The sequence below is a fragment of the Heptranchias perlo genome, chromosome 20, assembly GCF_035084215.1.
Source record: "Heptranchias perlo isolate sHepPer1 chromosome 20, sHepPer1.hap1, whole genome shotgun sequence".
Lineage (NCBI taxonomy): Eukaryota > Metazoa > Chordata > Chondrichthyes > Hexanchiformes > Hexanchidae > Heptranchias > Heptranchias perlo.
Window position 1 is genome coordinate 33,001,339 of NC_090344.1, and position 17,076 is coordinate 33,018,414.

The window sequence follows — 17,076 nt, forward strand, 5'->3', positions numbered from 1 at the left end:
ACATTGAAGTCCCCCACCCCGAGTACATTCTGTGCCCTTGCTACCCTCAGTGCTTCCATCCAAGTGGTGTTCAACATGGAAGAGGACTGATTCATCAGCTGAGGGAGGGCGGTAGGTGGTAATCAGCAGGAGGTTTCCTTGCCCATGTTTGACCCGATGCCATGAGATTTCATGGGGTCCAGAGTCAATGTTGAGGACTCCCAGGGCCACTCCCTCCTGACTGTATATCACTGTACCGCCACCTCTGGTGGGTCTGTCCTGCTCGGTGGGACGGGACATACCCAGGGATGGTGATGGAAGAGTCTGGGACGTTGGCTGAAAGGTATGACTATGTCAGGCTGTTGCTTGACTGGTATGTGGGACAGCTCTCCCAATTTTGGCACAAGTCCCCAGATGTTAGTGAGGAGGACTTTGCAGGGTCGACTGGGCTTGGTTTGCCTTTGTCGCGTCCGGTGCCTCGTGGTCCGTCCGGTTTTATTCTTATTATGACTTTTTTTAAGCGAGATTTTACAACTGAGTGGCCATTTCAGAGGGCAATTAAGAATCAACCACATTGCTGTGGGTCTGGAGTCACATGTAGGCCAGACCGGGTAAGGACGGCAGGTTTCCTTCCCTAAAGGACATTAGTGAACCAGATGGGTTTTTACGACAATCCGGTAGTTTCATGGCCATCATTACTGATGCTAGTATTTTAATTCCAGATTTTATTTAATTAATTGAATTTAAATTCCCCAGCTGCCCTGGCGGGATTTGAACTCATGCCTCTGGATTTTAGTCCAGGCCTCTGGATTACTAGTCCAGTAACATAACCACTATGCTACCGTACCCTCAGAGGTTGTAAAGGTCTGTGGGTAGGACCTATCCATAAGGAGAGGGAAAAAAGCCCCTTCCAAAACCTCAGGATGTCCCAAAGCGTTTCGCAGTCTGTGAAGTACTTTTTGAAGTGTGGTCACTGTTGTAATGTAGGAAACGCGGCAGCCAATTTGCGCACAGCAAGATCCCACGAACAGCAATGTGATAATGATTAGATCATCTGTTTCAGTGATGTTGGTCGAGGGATAAACATTGACCAGGACACCGGGGAGAACTCCCCCTGCTCTTCTTCCAATAGCGGCCGCGGGATCTTTCACGCCCACCCGAGAGGGCAGACGGAGCCTCGGTTTAACATCTCATCTGAGAGGCGGCACCTCCGACAGTGCAGCACTCCCTCAGTACTGCACGAGGAGTGTCGGGCCTGGATTATGTGCTCAAGTCTCTGGAGTGGGACTTGAACCCAGGACCTTCTGACTCGGAGGAGAGTGCACTACCCACTGAGCCACAGCTGTCGTCATGTTAAACTGTCCTCAGATTTGCAGGCAATATCTGAGCAGGGAGGAATCAGACTCACTGTGTGAGGGTAATGATTAGCTTCGCAGTCAGGTGTTGATTGAGACTTGGAATCTAGGATCTGCGCCACAAGATAACAACAGGCCAGAGAAGGACTGCGAAAAACAAACTGTAATAACCCCGAGGATGAACATCAACAATGGTCTGCTCCGCCAGTCTGGGCTCAACGTCCCAGGGCACGTACAGCACGGGTTAGATACAGAGTAAAGCTCCCTCTACACTGTCCCATCAAACACTCCCAGGGCAGGTACAGCACGGGTTAGATACAGAGTAAAGCTCCCTCTACATTGTCCCGTCAAACACTCCCAGGGCAGGTACAGCACAGGTTAGATACAGAGTAAAGCTCCCTCTACACTATCCCATCAAACACTCCCAGGGCAGGTACAGCACGGGTTAGATACAGAGTAAAGCTCCCTCTACACTGTCCCATCAAACACTCCCAGGGCAGGTACAGCACGGGATAGATACAGAGTAAAGCTCCCTCTACACTATCCCATCAAACACTCCCAGGGCAGGTACAGCACAGGTTAGATACAGAGTAAAGCTCCCTCTACATTGTCCCGTCAAACACTCCCAGGGCAGGTACAGCACAGGTTAGATACAGAGTAAAGCTCCCTCTACACTATCCCATCAAACACTCCCAGGGCAGGTACAGCACGGGTTAGATACAGAGTAAAGCTCCCTCTACACTGTCCCATCAAACACTCCCAGGGCAGGTACAGCACGGGTTAGATACAGAGTAAAGCTCCCTCTACACTGTCCCATCAAACACTCCCAGGGCAGGTACAGCACGGGTTAGATACAGAGTAAAGCTCCCTCTACACTATCCCATCAAACACTCCCAGGGCAGGTACAGCACGGGTTAGATACAGAGTAAAGCTCCCTCTGCACTGTCCCATCAAACACTCCCAGGGCAGGTACAGCACGGGTTAGATACAGAGTAAAGCTCCCTCTGCACTGTCCCATCAAACACTCCCAGGGCAGGTACAGCACAGGATAGATACAGAGTAAAGCTCCCTCCACACTATCCCATCAAACACTCCCAGGGCAGGTACAGTACGGGTTAGATCCAGAGTAAATTCCAACTTCAGACGACACTATTTGGTGTCATGTTCCATGATCTGTTCCGATGATATAAATGATGCATGCTGACATCACAGATATGTTTACAAGGAACAGGGAGCTGCTCTCCGTATAAACCTAACCTACAGGCCAACTCTGGGTTTCTCTCTGTCTGTCTCCCTCGCTCCGTCTCACTCTTGGTCCCCTTTCTTTCTCTGTCTCCCTTTCTTTCTGTGTATCTGTCTCTCTATTTCTGTGTGTGTGTGTGTGTGTCTTTCTCTTTCTGTGTGTCTGTCTGACTGACTGATTCTCTCTCTTTGTGTGTCTGTCTGTCTGTCCCTTTCTGACTCGCTGACTGATTCTCTCTCTCTCTGTGTCTGTCATAGAAACATAGAAAATAGGAGCAGGAGTCGGCCATTCGGCCCTTCGAGCCTGCTCTGCCATTCAATATGATCATGGCCGATCCTCTATCTCAATACCATGTTCCCGCTCTCTCCCCATCCCCCTTGATGCCTTTTGGGTCTAGAAATCTATCCAGCTCCTTCTTAAATATATTCAGTGACTTGGCCTCCACTGCCTTCTGTGGTAGAGAATTCCACAGGTTCACCACCCTCTGAGTGAAGAAATTTCTCCTCATCTCAGTCCTAAATGTCCTACCCCGTATCCTGAGACTGTGACCCCTCGTTCTGGACCCCCCCAGCCAGGGGAAACATCCTCCCTGCATCCAGTCTGTCTAACCCTGTCAGAATTTTATATGTTTCAATGAGATCTCTCATTCTTCTAAACTCGAGTGAATACAGGCCGAGTCGACCCAATCTCTCCTCATACGACAGTCCTGCCATCCCAGGAATCAGTCTGGTGAACCTTCGCTGCACTCCCTCCATGGCAAGTATATCCTTTCTTGGGTAAGGAGACCAAAACTGCACACAGTACTCCAGGTGTGGTCTCACCAAGGCCCTGTATAACTGCAGTGAGACATCCCTGCTCCTGTACTCAAATCCTCTTGCAATGAAGGCCGACATACCATTTGCCTTCCTAACTGCTTGCTGCACCTGCATGTTTGCTTTCAGTGACTGGTGTACAAGGACACCCAAGTCCCTTTGTACATCAACATTTCCCAATCTATCACCATTTAAATCATACTCTGCCTTTCTGTTTTTCCTTCCGAAGTGGATAACTTCACATTTATCCACATTATACTGCATCTGCCATGTATTTGCCCACTCACTCAACTTGTCTAAATCGCCTTGAAGCCTCTTTGCATCCTCCTCACAACTCACGATCCCACCTAGTTTTGTGTCGTCTGCAAACTTGGAAATATTACATTCAGTTCCCTCATCCAAATCATTGATATATATTGTGAATAGCTGGGGCCCAAGCACTGATCCCTGCGGTACCCCACTAGTCACTGCCTGCCATCCGGAAAAAGACCCGTTTATTCCTACTCTCTGTTTCCTGTCCAGGAACACAGGAACTAACTGTCTGTTGACCAATTTTCAATCCATGCCAGTATATTATCCCCAATCCCATGTGCTTTAATTTTGCACACTAACCTCTTATGAGGGACTTTATCAAAGGCCTTCTGAAAATCTAAATAAACCACATCCACTGGTTCTTCCTTATCTATTCTACCAGTCTGATTCTCTGACTGACTGACTTATTCTCTCTCTCTCTCTCTCTGTGACTCTGACTGATTCTCTCTCTCTCTGTGACTCTGTCTGATTCTCTCTCTCCCTGTCTGTCTGATTCTCTCTCTCCCTGTCTGTCTGACTCTGACTGATTCTCTTTCTCCCTGTCTGTCTGACTCTGACTGATTCTCTCTCTCTCTCTGACTCTGACTGATTCTCTCTCTCCCTGTCTGTCTGACTCTGACTGATTCTCTCTCTCTCTCTGACTCTGACTGATTCTCTCTCTCCCTGTCTGTCTGACTCTGACTGATTCTCTCTCTCCCTGTCTGTCTGACTCTGACTGATTCTCTCTCTCCCTGTCTGTCTGACTCTGACTGATTCTCTCTCTCCGTCTGTCTGACTCTGACTGATTCTCTCTCTCTGTCTGACTCTGACTGATTCTCTCTCTCTGTCTGACTCTGACTGATTCTCTCTCTCTCTGACTCTGACTGATTCTCTCTCTCCCTGTCTGTCTGACTCTGTCTGATTCATTCTCTCTGTCTGACTCTGACTGATTCTCTCTCTCTGTCTGACTCTGACTGATTCTCTCTCTCTCTCTGACTCTGACTGATTCTCTCTCTCCCTGTCTGTCTGACTCTGACTGATTCTCTCTCTCTGTCTCTCTCTGTGACTCTGACTGATTCTCTCTCTCCCTGTCTGTCTGACTCTGACTGATTCTCTCTCTCCCTGTCTGTCTGACTCTGACTGATTCTCTCTCTCTGTCTGACTCTGACTGATTCTCTCTCTCTGTCTGACTCTGACTGATTCTCTCTCTCCCTGTCTGTCTGACTCTGTCTGATTCTCTCTCTCTGTCTGACTCTGACTGATTCTCTCTCTCTGTCTGACTCTGACTGATTCTCTCTCTCCCTGTCTGTCTGATTCTCTCTCTCCCTGTCTGTCTGACTCTGACTGATTCTCTTTCTCCCTGTCTGTCTGACTCTGACTGATTCTCTCTCTCTCTCTGACTCTGACTGATTCTCTCTCTCCCTGTCTGTCTGACTCTGACTGATTCTCTCTCTCTCTCTCTCTGACTCTGACTGATTCTCTCTCTCCCTGTCTGTCTGACTCTGACTGATTCTCTCTCTCCCTGTCTGTCTGACTCTGACTGATTCTCTCTCTCCCTGTCTGTCTGACTCTGACTGATTCTCTCTCTCCGTCTGTCTGACTCTGACTGATTCTCTCTCTCTCTGTCTGACTCTGACTGATTCTCTCTCTCTGTCTGACTCTGACTGATTCTCTCTCTCTCTGACTCTGACTGATTCTCTCTCTCCCTGTCTGTCTGACTCTGTCTGATTCTCTCTCTCTGTCTGACTCTGACTGATTCTCTCTCTCTGTCTGACTCTGACTGATTCTCTCTCTCTCTCTGACTCTGACTGATTCTCTCTCTCCCTGTCTGTCTGACTCTGACTGATTCTCTCTCTCTGTCTCTCTCTGTGACTCTGACTGATTCTCTCTCTCCCTGTCTGTCTGACTCTGACTGATTCTCTCTCTCCCTGTCTGTCTGACTCTGACTGATTCTCTCTCTCCCTGTCTGTCTGACTCTGACTGATTCTCTCTCTCTGTCTGACTCTGACTGATTCTCTCTCTCTCTGTCTGACTCTGACTGATTCTCTCTCTCCCTGTCTGTCTGACTCTGACTGATTCTCTCTCTCTCTGTCTGACTCTGACTGATTCTCTCTCTGACTCTGACTGATTCTCTCTCTCCCTGTCTGTCTGACTCTGACTGATTCTCTCTATCTGACTCTGACTGATTCTCTCTCTCTCTCTGTCTGACTCTGACTGATTCTCTCTCTCCCTGTCTGTGTGACTCTGACTGATTCTCTCTATCTGACTCTGACTGATTCTCTCTCTCTCTCTGTCTGACTCTGACTGATTCTCTCTCTCCCTGTCTGTCTGACTCTGACTGATTCTCTCTCTCTCTCTGTCTGACTCTGACTGATTCTCTCTCTCCCTGTCTGTCTGACTCTGACTGATTCTCTCTATCTCTCTCTCTCTGACTCTGACTGATTCTCTCCCTCTCTCTCTCTGTCTGACTCTGACTGTAAGGAGTCTTACAACACCAGGTTATAGTCCAACAGCTTTATTTAAAATCACAAGCTTTTGGAGGCTTCCTCCTTCGTCAGGTCACTCACCTGATGAAGGAGGAAGCCTCTGAAAGCTTGTGATTTTAAATAAAGCTGTTGGACTATAACCTGGTGTTGTAAGACTCCTTACATTTGTCCATCACCGGCATCTCCACATCATGACTCTGACTGATTCTCTCTCTCTCTCTGTCTGACTCTGACTCATTCTCTCTCTCTCTGTCTGTCTGACTGTCCCTCTCTCTCCCTCTCTGTCTGTCTGATTCTCTCTCTCCCTCTCTCTCCCTCTCTGTCTGTCTGATTCTCTCTCTCCCTCTCTCTCTGACTCTGTCCCTCTCTCTCTCTCTCTCTGACTCTGTCTGATTCTCTCTCTCTCTGACTGTCTGATTCTCTCTCTCTCTGACTGTCTGATTCTCTCTCTCTCTCTCTCTCTCTCTGACTCTGTCTGATTCTCTCTCTCTCTCTCTCTCTGACTCTGTCTGATTCTCTCTCTCTCTGTCTGTCTGACTCTGTCTGATTCTCTCTCTCTCTGTCTGTCTGACTCTGTCTGATTATCTCTCTCTCTCTCTGACTCTGTCCCTCTCTCTCTCTGACTCTGTCTGATTCTCTCTCTCTCTGACTGTCTGATTCTCTCTCTCTCTGACTGTCTGATTCTCTCTCTCTGACTGTCTGATTCTCTCTCTCTCTCTCTCTGACTCTGTCTGATTCTCTCTCTCTCTCTCTGACTCTGTCTGATTCTCTCTCTCTCTGTCTGTCTGACTCTGTCTGATTCTCTCTCTCTCTGTCTGTCTGACTCTGTCTGATTATCTCTCTCTCTCTGTCTGACTCTGTCTGATTATCTCTCTCTCTCTGTCTTGTCTGACTCTGTCTGATTATCTCTCTCTCTCTGTCTTGTCTGACTCTGTCTGATTATCTCTCTCTCTCTGTCTTGTCTGACTCTGTCTGATTATCTCTCTCTCTCTGTCTTGTCTGACTCTGTCTGATTATCTCTCTCTCTCTGTCTGACTCTGTCTGATTATCTCTCTCTCTCTGTCTGACTCTGACTGATTCTCTCTCTCCCTGTCTGTCTGACTCTGACTGATTCTCTCTCTCTCTCTGTCTGACTCTGACTGATTCTCTCTCTCCCTGTCTGTCTGACTCTGACTGATTCTCTCTATCTCTCTCTCTCTGACTCTGACTGATTCTCTCCCTCTCTCTCTCTGTCTGACTCTGACTGTAAGGAGTCTTACAACACCAGGTTATAGTCCAACAGCTTTATTTAAAATCACAAGCTTTTGGAGGCTTCCTCCTTCGTCAGGTCACTCACCTGATGAAGGAGGAAGCCTCTGAAAGCTTGTGATTTTAAATAAAGCTGTTGGACTATAACCTGGTGTTGTAAGACTCCTTACATTTGTCCATCACCGGCATCTCCACATCATGACTCTGACTGATTCTCTCTCTCTCTCTGTCTGACTCTGACTCATTCTCTCTCTCTCTGTCTGTCTGACTGTCCCTCTCTCTCCCTCTCTGTCTGTCTGATTCTCTCTCTCCCTCTCTCTCTGACTCTGTCCCTCTCTCTCTCTCTCTCTGACTCTGTCTGATTCTCTCTCTCTCTGACTGTCTGATTCTCTCTCTCTCTGACTGTCTGATTCTCTCTCTCTCTCTCTCTCTCTCTGACTCTGTCTGATTCTCTCTCTCTCTCTCTCTCTCTGACTCTGTCTGATTCTCTCTCTCTCTGTCTGTCTGACTCTGTCTGATTCTCTCTCTCTCTGTCTGTCTGACTCTGTCTGATTATCTCTCTCTCTCTCTGACTCTGTCCCTCTCTCTCTCTGACTCTGTCTGATTCTCTCTCTCTCTGACTGTCTGATTCTCTCTCTCTCTGACTGTCTGATTCTCTCTCTCTCTGACTGTCTGATTCTCTCTCTCTCTCTCTCTCTGACTCTGTCTGATTCTCTCTCTCTCTCTCTGACTCTGTCTGATTCTCTCTCTCTCTGTCTGTCTGACTCTGTCTGATTCTCTCTCTCTCTGTCTGTCTGACTCTGTCTGATTATCTCTCTCTCTCTGTCTGACTCTGTCTGATTATCTCTCTCTCTCTGTCTTGTCTGACTCTGTCTGATTATCTCTCTCTCTCTGTCTTGTCTGACTCTGTCTGATTATCTCTCTCTCTCTGTCTTGTCTGACTCTGTCTGATTATCTCTCTCTCTCTGTCTTGTCTGACTCTGTCTGATTATCTCTCTCTCTCTGTCTGACTCTGTCTGATTATCTCTCTCTCTCTGTCTGACTGATTATCTCTCTCTCTCTCTCTCTGTCTGACTCTGTCTCTCTCTCTCTCTCTCTGACTCTGTCTGATTCTCTCTCTCTCTCTCTCTGTCTGACTCTGTCTGATTATCTCTCTCTCTCTGTCTGTCTGACTGATTATCTCTCTCTCTCTGTCTGACTCTGTCTCATTCTCTCTCTGACTGTCTGATTCTCTCTCTCTCTCTCTGTCTGATTCTCTCTCTCTCTCTCTGTCTGACTCTGTCTGATTATCTCTCTCTCTCTGTCTGACTGATTATCTCTCTCTCTCTGTCTGACTCTGTCTCTCTCTCTCTCTGACTCTGACTGATTCTCTCTGTCTGTCTGTCTGACTCTGTCCCTCTCTCTCTCTGTCTGATTACCTCTCTCTCTCTGACTGATTATCTCTCTCTCTCTCTGTGTCTGACTCTCTCTCTCTCTCTGACTCTGACTGATTCTCTCTGTCTGTCTGTCTGACTCTGTCTCTCTCTCTCTGTCTGATTCCCTCTCTCTCTCTCTGACTCTTTCTGATTCTCTCTCTCTCTGACTCTCTGTCTGACTCTGTCCCCCCCTCTCTCTCTCTCTCTGACTGATTATCTCTCTCTCTCTCTGTCTGACTCTCTCTCTCTCTGACTGATTCTCTCTGTCTGACTCTGTCTCTCTCTGTCTGATTCCCTCTCTCTCTCTCTGACTCTGTCTGATTCTCTCTCTCTGTCTGACTATCTCTCTCTCTCTGTCTGACTATCTCTCTCTCTCTGACTATCTCTCTCTCTCTGTCTGACTATCTCTCTCTCTCTGACTATCTCTCTCTCTCTGTCTGACTATCTCTCTCTCTCTCTGACTGATTATCTCTCTCTGACTCTCTCTCTCTCTCTCTGTCTGACTCTCTCTCTCTCTCTGACTGATTCTCTCTGTCTGTCTGTCTGACTCTGTCTCTCTGTCTGATTCCCTCTCTCTCTCTGACTCTGTCTGATTCTCTCTCTCTGACTCTGTCTGATTCTCTCTCTCTGACTCTGTCTGATTCTCTCTCTCTGACTCTGTCTGATTCTCTCTCTCTGTCTCTCTGACTCTGACTGATTCTCTCTGTCTGACTCTGTCCCTCTCTCTGACTCTGTCTGATTCTCTCTCTCTGACTCTGTTTGATTCTCTCTCTCTGACTCTGTTTGATTCTCTCTCTGACTCTGTCTGATTCTCTCTCTCTGACTCTGACTGATTCTCTCTGTCTGACTCTGTCCCTCTCTCTGACTCTGTCTGATTCTCTCTCTCTGACTCTGTCTGATTCTCTCTCTGTGACTCTGTCTGATTCTCTCTCTGTGACTCTGTCTGATTCTCTCTCTGTGACTCTCTGACTCTGACTGATTCTCTCTGTCTGACTCTGTCCCTCTCTCTGACTCTGTCTGATTCTCTCTCTCTGACTCTGTCTGATTCTCTCTCTGTGACTCTGTCTGATTCTCTCTCTGTGACTCTGTCTGATTCTCTCTCTGTGACTCTCTGACTCTGACTGATTCTCTCTGTCTGACTCTGTCCCTCTCTCTGACTCTGTCTGATTCTCTCTCTCTGACTCTGTCTGATTCTCTCTCTCTGACTCTGTCTGATTCTCTCTCTCTGACTCTGTCTGATTCTCTCTCTGTGACTCTCTGACTCTGACTGATTCTCTCTGTCTGACTCTGTCCCTCTCTCTGACTCTGTCTGATTCTCTCTCTCTGACTCTGTCTGATTCTCTCTCCGTGACTCTGTCTGATTCTCTCTCTCTGTCTCTCTGACTCTGACTGATTCTCTCTGTCTGACTCTGTCCCTCTCTCTCTCTGTCTGATTCCCTCTCTCTCTCTGACTCTGTCCCCCCCCCCTTCTCTCTCTCTCTCTCTGACTGACTCTGTCCCCCCCCCCTCTCTCTCTGTCTGTCTGACTCTGTTCCCCCCCCCTCTATCTCTCTCTGACTCTCTGTCTGACTCTGTCCCCCCCCCCTCTCTCTCTGTCTGTCTGACTCTGTTCCCCCCCCCCTCTATCTCTCTCTGACTCTCTGTCTGACTCTGTCCCCCTCCCCTCTCTCTCTCTCTCTGTCTGACTCTCTCTCTCTGACTCTCTGTCTGTCTCTGTCCCCCCCTCTCTCTCTCTCTCTGTCTCTCTGTCTGATTCCCTCTCTCTCTCTGACTCTGTCCCCCCCTCTCTCTCTCTCTCTCTGTCTGTCTCTCTGACTCTCTCTCTCTCCCGGAGTGATTGCCAGCACAGAGCCCTGTGACTTTGGATGGAGGCCTGCTGATTGCAGCGCTGTCTCCCAGCACTGGAGCCCGCCGGGCTGAGCTGACAGGCGGGAGCTCCTAGTTGAAGGGGCCACTTTCCCCGGGTGCCTCACCTGTCTGTGTCTGTGGACGGGGGTGGGGTCGGGTCGGGCCGGCCACTCGCTCTCAGTCTCCCCCCGGCCTGCGCTCCCTCTCCGGCCGCTTCAATGTGTCACTTTCAGGAGCGGCAACGCTTCGCCTCGGCTCGGCTCTCCGACCAATCCCAGCCCGTCTCGCAGGGTCCGCCCCCCTTAAAGGCGCACTCCCCACCTTAAAGGCGCAGTCGCTCCTTTAAAGGCACACTCCCCCTTAAAGGCGCACTCCCCTCCTTAAAGACACACTCCCCCTTTAAAGGTGCACTCCCCACCTTAAAGACGCACTCCCCTTTAAAGGCGCACTCCCCACCTTAAAGGCGCAGTCGCCCCTTTAAAGGTGCACTCCCCTCCTTAAAGATGCACTCCCCCTTTAAAGGCGCACTCCCCTCCTTAAAGACGCACTCCCCTTTAAAGGCGCACTTCTCACCTTAAAGGTGCAGTCGCCCCTTTAAAGGCGCACTCCCCTCCTTAAAGACGCACTCCCCCTTTAAAGGCGCACTCCCCCCTTTAAAGGCGCAGTCGCCCCTTTAAAGGCGCACTCCCCCTTAATGACGCACTCCCCCTTAAAGACGCACTCCCCTGCTTAAAGACACACTCCCCCTTTAAAGGCACACTCCCCCTTAAAGACGCACTCCCCCCTTAAAGGCGCACTCCCCCCCTTAAAGGCGCACTCCCTCTCGTATTGGATTCAGAATGACCCCGAACTGTGGCCAATATCAGCCAACAGTTCAAACTCGACACCCACTGAACAAGGCATATTTGGGGGGGGGGGGTAGTGGGGGGAATAAGACACCAGCATATTAAATGCTGAGTTATAGATGGAGTCACCCAGGCTTCGCTGGGCACGGATAGGGTGGCATTCAACCACAGTGGGGGCACGAGGCTCCCAGTTTCCATGCCAGGTCTGGACTCACGGGATCAGCAAAAGATTTCAAATGGGAGCTTTATTCCTGTCAGGATGTCAAGGCCTTGCAGAGGGTGCAGAGGAGATTTGATACCAGGGATGAGGGACTTCAGCCACGTGGAGAGACTGGAGAAGCTGGGGTTGTTCTCCTTACAGCAGAGACGGTTGAGAGGGGATCTAATTGAGGTGTTCAAAACGATGAGGGGTTTTGATCGAGTAAATCAGGAGAAACTGTTTCCATTAGCAGGAGGGTCGGTAACCAGAGGACACAGATTTAAAGTAATCGGCAAAAGAACCAGAGAGGAGATGAGAAATTTTATTTACACAGCGAGTTGTAATGATCTGGAATGCGCTGCCTGAAAGGGCGGTGGAAGCAGATTCAATAGTAACTTTCAAAAGGGAACTGGCTATACACTTAAAGGGAACAAATTGCAGGGCTATGGGGAAAGAGCAGAGGAGTGGGACTAATAGGGTCGCTCTTTCAAAGAGCCGGCACAGGCACGATGGGCCGAATGGCCTCCTCCTGCACTGTCAGATTCTATGACTCTATGACTGAGATGGACAAAGTTCTGGCTCATTCGCAGTACAATCCCGGAGAATGATACAAGGAGGTACGGTTAGGTATAGCCCCCAGGGCAGCGGGAAGCTGAGCCCGTCAGCCAGCACAGAGGGCGAACGGGGGCTCGGTGTGGAGGGTGGGAGGCCAGCAGAGCCCTGGAGTCGACTCAGAGGTGCGAGTTAAAAGGAACGCTGAGGAGAGGCCAGGAAGGGCGACGGAAAGCCCCTTTAAAGGCGCAGTCCACGGACGAGCGCGCCAGCAGTTTAGAAGCCAGCTGCTGTGAAATCATGTCCGCAGCCGAACTCGATGCAAAGAATTGCTCAGTTGTCTCCAAAGCGATAGCACACTCGAAGAAATCGCAACGAGGAAAGAAAGCTGGTGTGTGACGTTTCTCAATTAAATGCAGTTATTGGTGAATTTAGCCGACAGTTATTCAAATCCAGGAGAGTAAAGTACAAACAGAGGCAATTCACACCTGGCTGATCGTTTCAAGACTGGGGTTAGACCAGTCCAGGTCCTGGCATGAGCTAGTCTCCAAGAAATCAGTGCTGTGCAAAGAAAGGCTAACTACAGAGAGTACAGATAACGAAGATTCGTTAATTTGAAGGGGCTGATTAATATTTCTGCTTTAAATATTTATAGATCTAGAACTGTTACTTGTCCGTCTGTTGTTCAAGATTGGTGGCATTGTGGACAGTGAAGAAGGTTATCTAGGATTGCAACGGGATCTTGATAAATTGGGCCAGTGGGCCGATGAGTGGCAGATGGAGTTTAATTTAGATAAATGTGAGGTGATGCATTTTGGTAGATCGAATCGGGCCAGGACCTACTCCGTTAATGGTAGGGCGTTGGGGAGAGTTATAGAACAAAGAGATCTAGGAGTACAGGTTCATAGCTCCTTGAAAGTGGAGTCACAGGTGGATAGGGTGGTGAAGAAGGCATTCGGCATGCTTGGTTTCATTGGTCAGAACATTGAATACAGGAGTTGGGATGTCTTGTTGAAGTTGTACAAGACATTAGTAAGGCCACACTTGGAATACTGTGTACAGTTCTGGTCACCCTATTATAGAAAGGATATTATTAAACTAGAAAGAGTGCAGAAAAGATTTACTGGGATGCTACCGGGACTTGATGGTTTGACTTATAGGGAGAGGTTGGATAGGCTGAGACTTTTTTCCCTGGAGAGTAGGAGGTTAAGGGGTGATCTTATAGAAGTCTATAAAATAATGAGGGGCATAGATAAGGTAGATAGTCAAAATCTTTTCCCAAAGGTAGGGGAATCTATAACGAGGGGGCATAGATTTAAGGTGAGAGGGGAGAGATACAAAAGGGTCCAGAGGGGCAATTTTTTCACTCAAAGTGTGGTGAGTGTCTGGAACGAGCTGCCAGAGGCAGTAGTAGAGGCGGGTACAATTTTGTCTTTTAAAAAGCATTTGGACAGTTACATGGGTAAGGTGGGTATGGAGGGATATGGGCCAAGTGCAGGCAATTGGGACTAGCTTAGTGGTATAAACTGGGCGACATGGACATGTTGGGCTGAAGGGTCTGTTTCCATGTTGTAAACTTCTATGATTCTATGATTCTATAATTAATTCAGCGTTCAGTTAAAATCTGAAACGAGGTCTGAAACTAGGAACTGCGGGTGCGCAGAGAGACTTAGGGGTCCAAGTCACTAAAAGCCAGTGGACAGGTACAAAGAATAATTAAAGAGGCTAATGGACTGTTGGCCTTTATCTCGAGAGGGCTGGAATACAGAGGGGTGGGAGTTCTGTTACAGCTGGACAGAGGTTAGACCCCATCTGGAGACTGCGTTCAGTTCTGGGCATCGCATCTCAGGAAGGATATATTGGCATTGGAGGGGGTGCAGCGCAGATTCACCAGAATGATACCGGGGCTGAAAGGGTTAAATTACGAGGGCAGGTTGCATAGACTAGGCTTGTATTCCTTTGAGTATAAAAAATTAAGGGGTGATCTAGTTGAGGTGTTTGAGATGATTAAAGGATTCGATAGGGTCGATGGAGAGAAACTATTTCCTCTGGTGGGAGAGCCCAGAACAAGGGGGCATAACCTTAAAATTAGAGCCAGGCCGTTCAGGGAGTGATGTCAGGAAGCACTTCTTCACACAAAGGGGAGTGGAAATCTGGAACTCTCTCCCCCAAAAAGGCTGTTGAGGCCGGGGGTCAATTGAAAATCTCAAAACTGAGATTGATAGATTTTTGTTGGGTAAGGGTTACAGAACCAGGGCGGGTAGAGGGAGTCAAGATACAGATCAGCCATGATCTAATTGAATGGCGGAACAAGCTCGAGGGGCTGAATGGCCTCCTCCTGTTCCTATTTTGAGGAGAGGCGGAGAGGTTTGGGGGAGGGGAATTGCGGAGCTCAGGGCCTGGGCAGCTGAAGGCACGTCTGCCAATGGCGGGGCCAGAGTTCCCACTTCGCAGAGATCTCGGAGGGTTGCAGGGCTGGAGGAGGTTGCAGAGATAGGGAGGGGGGGCGGCGAGGAGACGGAGGGATTTGAACACGAGGGTGAGTTTTTAAAATTTCAGGCGTCAATGTAGGTCAGCGAGCACAGGGGTGAGGGGTGATCAGTTTCGGATACGGGGCTGCAGGGATTTGAATGAGCTCAAGTTGATGGAGGGTGCAAGAGGGAGTCTGGAGGTAGCAATGGCAGGGATGAGGGTTTCAGCAGCAGATGGGCTGAGGCAGGGGCGGAGATGGACGATATGACTGAGGTGGAAGTCGGCGGTCTTGGTGATGGAGCGGTAATCTTGGTAATTACCATCTTCAGCTGCTTCATCAATGACCTTCCCTCCATCATCAGGTCAGAAATGGGGATGTTCGCTGATGACTGCACAGTGTTCAGTTCCATTCGCAACCCCTCAGATAATGAAGCAGTCCGAGCCCGCATGCAGCAAGTCCTGGACAACATCCAGGCTTGGGCTCATAAGTGGCAAGTAACATTCGCGCCAGATAAGTGCCAGGCAATGACCATCTCCAACAAGAGAGAGTCTAACCACCTCCCCTTGACATTCAACGGCATTACCATCGCCGAATCCCCCACCATCAACATTCTGGGGGTCACCATTGACCAGAAACTTAACTGGACCAGTCATATAAATACTGTGGCTACGAGAGCAGGTACGAGTGACTCACCTCCTGACTCCCCAAAGCCTTTCCACCATCTACAAGGCACAAGTCAGGAGTGTGATGGAATACTCTCCACTTGCTTGGATGAGTGCAGCTCCAACAACACTCAAGAAGCTCGACACCATCCAGGACAAAGTAGCCCGCTTGATTGGCACCCCATCCACCACCCTAAACATTCACTCCCTTCACCACCGGCGCACAGTGGCTGCAGTGTGTACCATCCACAGGATGCACTGCAGCAACTCGCCAAGGCTTCTTCGACAGCACCCCCCAAACCCGCGACCTCTACCACTCAGAAGGACAAGAGCAGCAGGCACATGGGAACAACACCAACTGCACGTTCCCCTCCAAGTCACGCACCATCCCGACTTGGAAATATATCGGCCGTTCCTTCATCGTCGCTGGGTCACAATCCTGGAACTCCCTTCCTAACAGCACTGTGGGAGAACCTTCACCACACGGACTGCAGCGGTTCAAGAAGGCGGCTCACCACCACCTTCTCAAGGGGCAATTAGGGATGGGCAATAAATGCCGGCCTCGCCAGTGACGCCCACATCCCGTGAACGAATAAAAAGAAAAATCCTTCTTAAATATGCAGATTGTACCCAGGGAAGAGAGAGAAGGTGATGTAACAGCTTTGGACAAGAGGGGAGAGAAGGATTAACCGGGCAACGACAGACCAGTTAGTCTAATGTCAGTTCTTGGTGAACTCTTTCATTTTGAAGTGCGCAGGTTAATCAAGAACGGCCAGTGTGGTTTTATTGAAGGTGTACACAGACATTAAAAGATGGAAATAGGTCCTTGTTAATTAACTTCCACAAGAGTAAATAATACCAATCATATTTACCTGCCCTGTTCCCATATCGCATAAAACCTCTTTTCCTTCATCTGCCTATCCAATGTATCCTTGAATGTCGACTCACTTTCTGCTTCAACCACAAACCCAGGAAGTGAATTCCACACCCTCACAGCTCTCTGTGTGATGAGGTTTCTCCTGCCCTCTGCTCTAAATCTCCCACATTTAATCTTGTCGTCTCTGGCCCCTCGTTCTCGACCCCTCAACTACTGGAAACAGTGGGGGAAAAACAAAAAAAATTGAAAAGGGCCTGTTATTGGGCGCAGGTAGCGCGATCCGCTATTACACCCGCGCCCAATGGCCCCTGCGCAGGCAGGACGAGATTTTCCTCAGGCCTGAGGACTTACCTGCAATCTGCGTTGGAGATCAGCGTTGAATGAGGATTCAATGCAATTCGCACTTTCCACCAGCAGGGGGGAGCACCAATCTGTTAAAGGCAGGCTGTCTGTTAAAAAATCTCTTAAAGGTAGCTGGTACCTGTTATTTGCTGAAAATAACAGTCTGCTGTCTGCACGCAGTCTGAACGGAGATCAGACATCGCACATGCAAAACACAGATGCTTGTCCCTGTGTTTTCACGCTGATGGGTTACGTTAAAACATTGAATAAAGGTTGCGCACCACTAAATCCCACATCCTCCAATCTGCACACCAGACCTCACCAATCTGCCGATCTGAGTTTATACCAGGCCTGCGAGAATGTGTGCACCAAGGTTCTCTGCTGATGCACCAGAGGCCTTGGTACAAGAGGTGGACAGAAGGAGGGACATCCTATATCCGCAGTGGGAG

At 49.0% G+C, this 17,076-nt stretch overlaps 1 protein-coding gene across 1 annotated transcript in view; it reads right to left on the bottom strand.

The window, feature by feature from the left end:
* Positions 1-10,945, bottom strand: part of LOC137336020 (metal cation symporter ZIP14-like) — a 70,028-nt gene extending 59,083 nt beyond the window's left edge. The window contains 1 exon segment of the mRNA XM_068001523.1: positions 10,803-10,945. The gene's annotated coding sequence lies outside the window, so the exon portion shown is untranslated.
* Between the last annotated feature and the right edge of the window lie 6,131 nt (positions 10,946-17,076).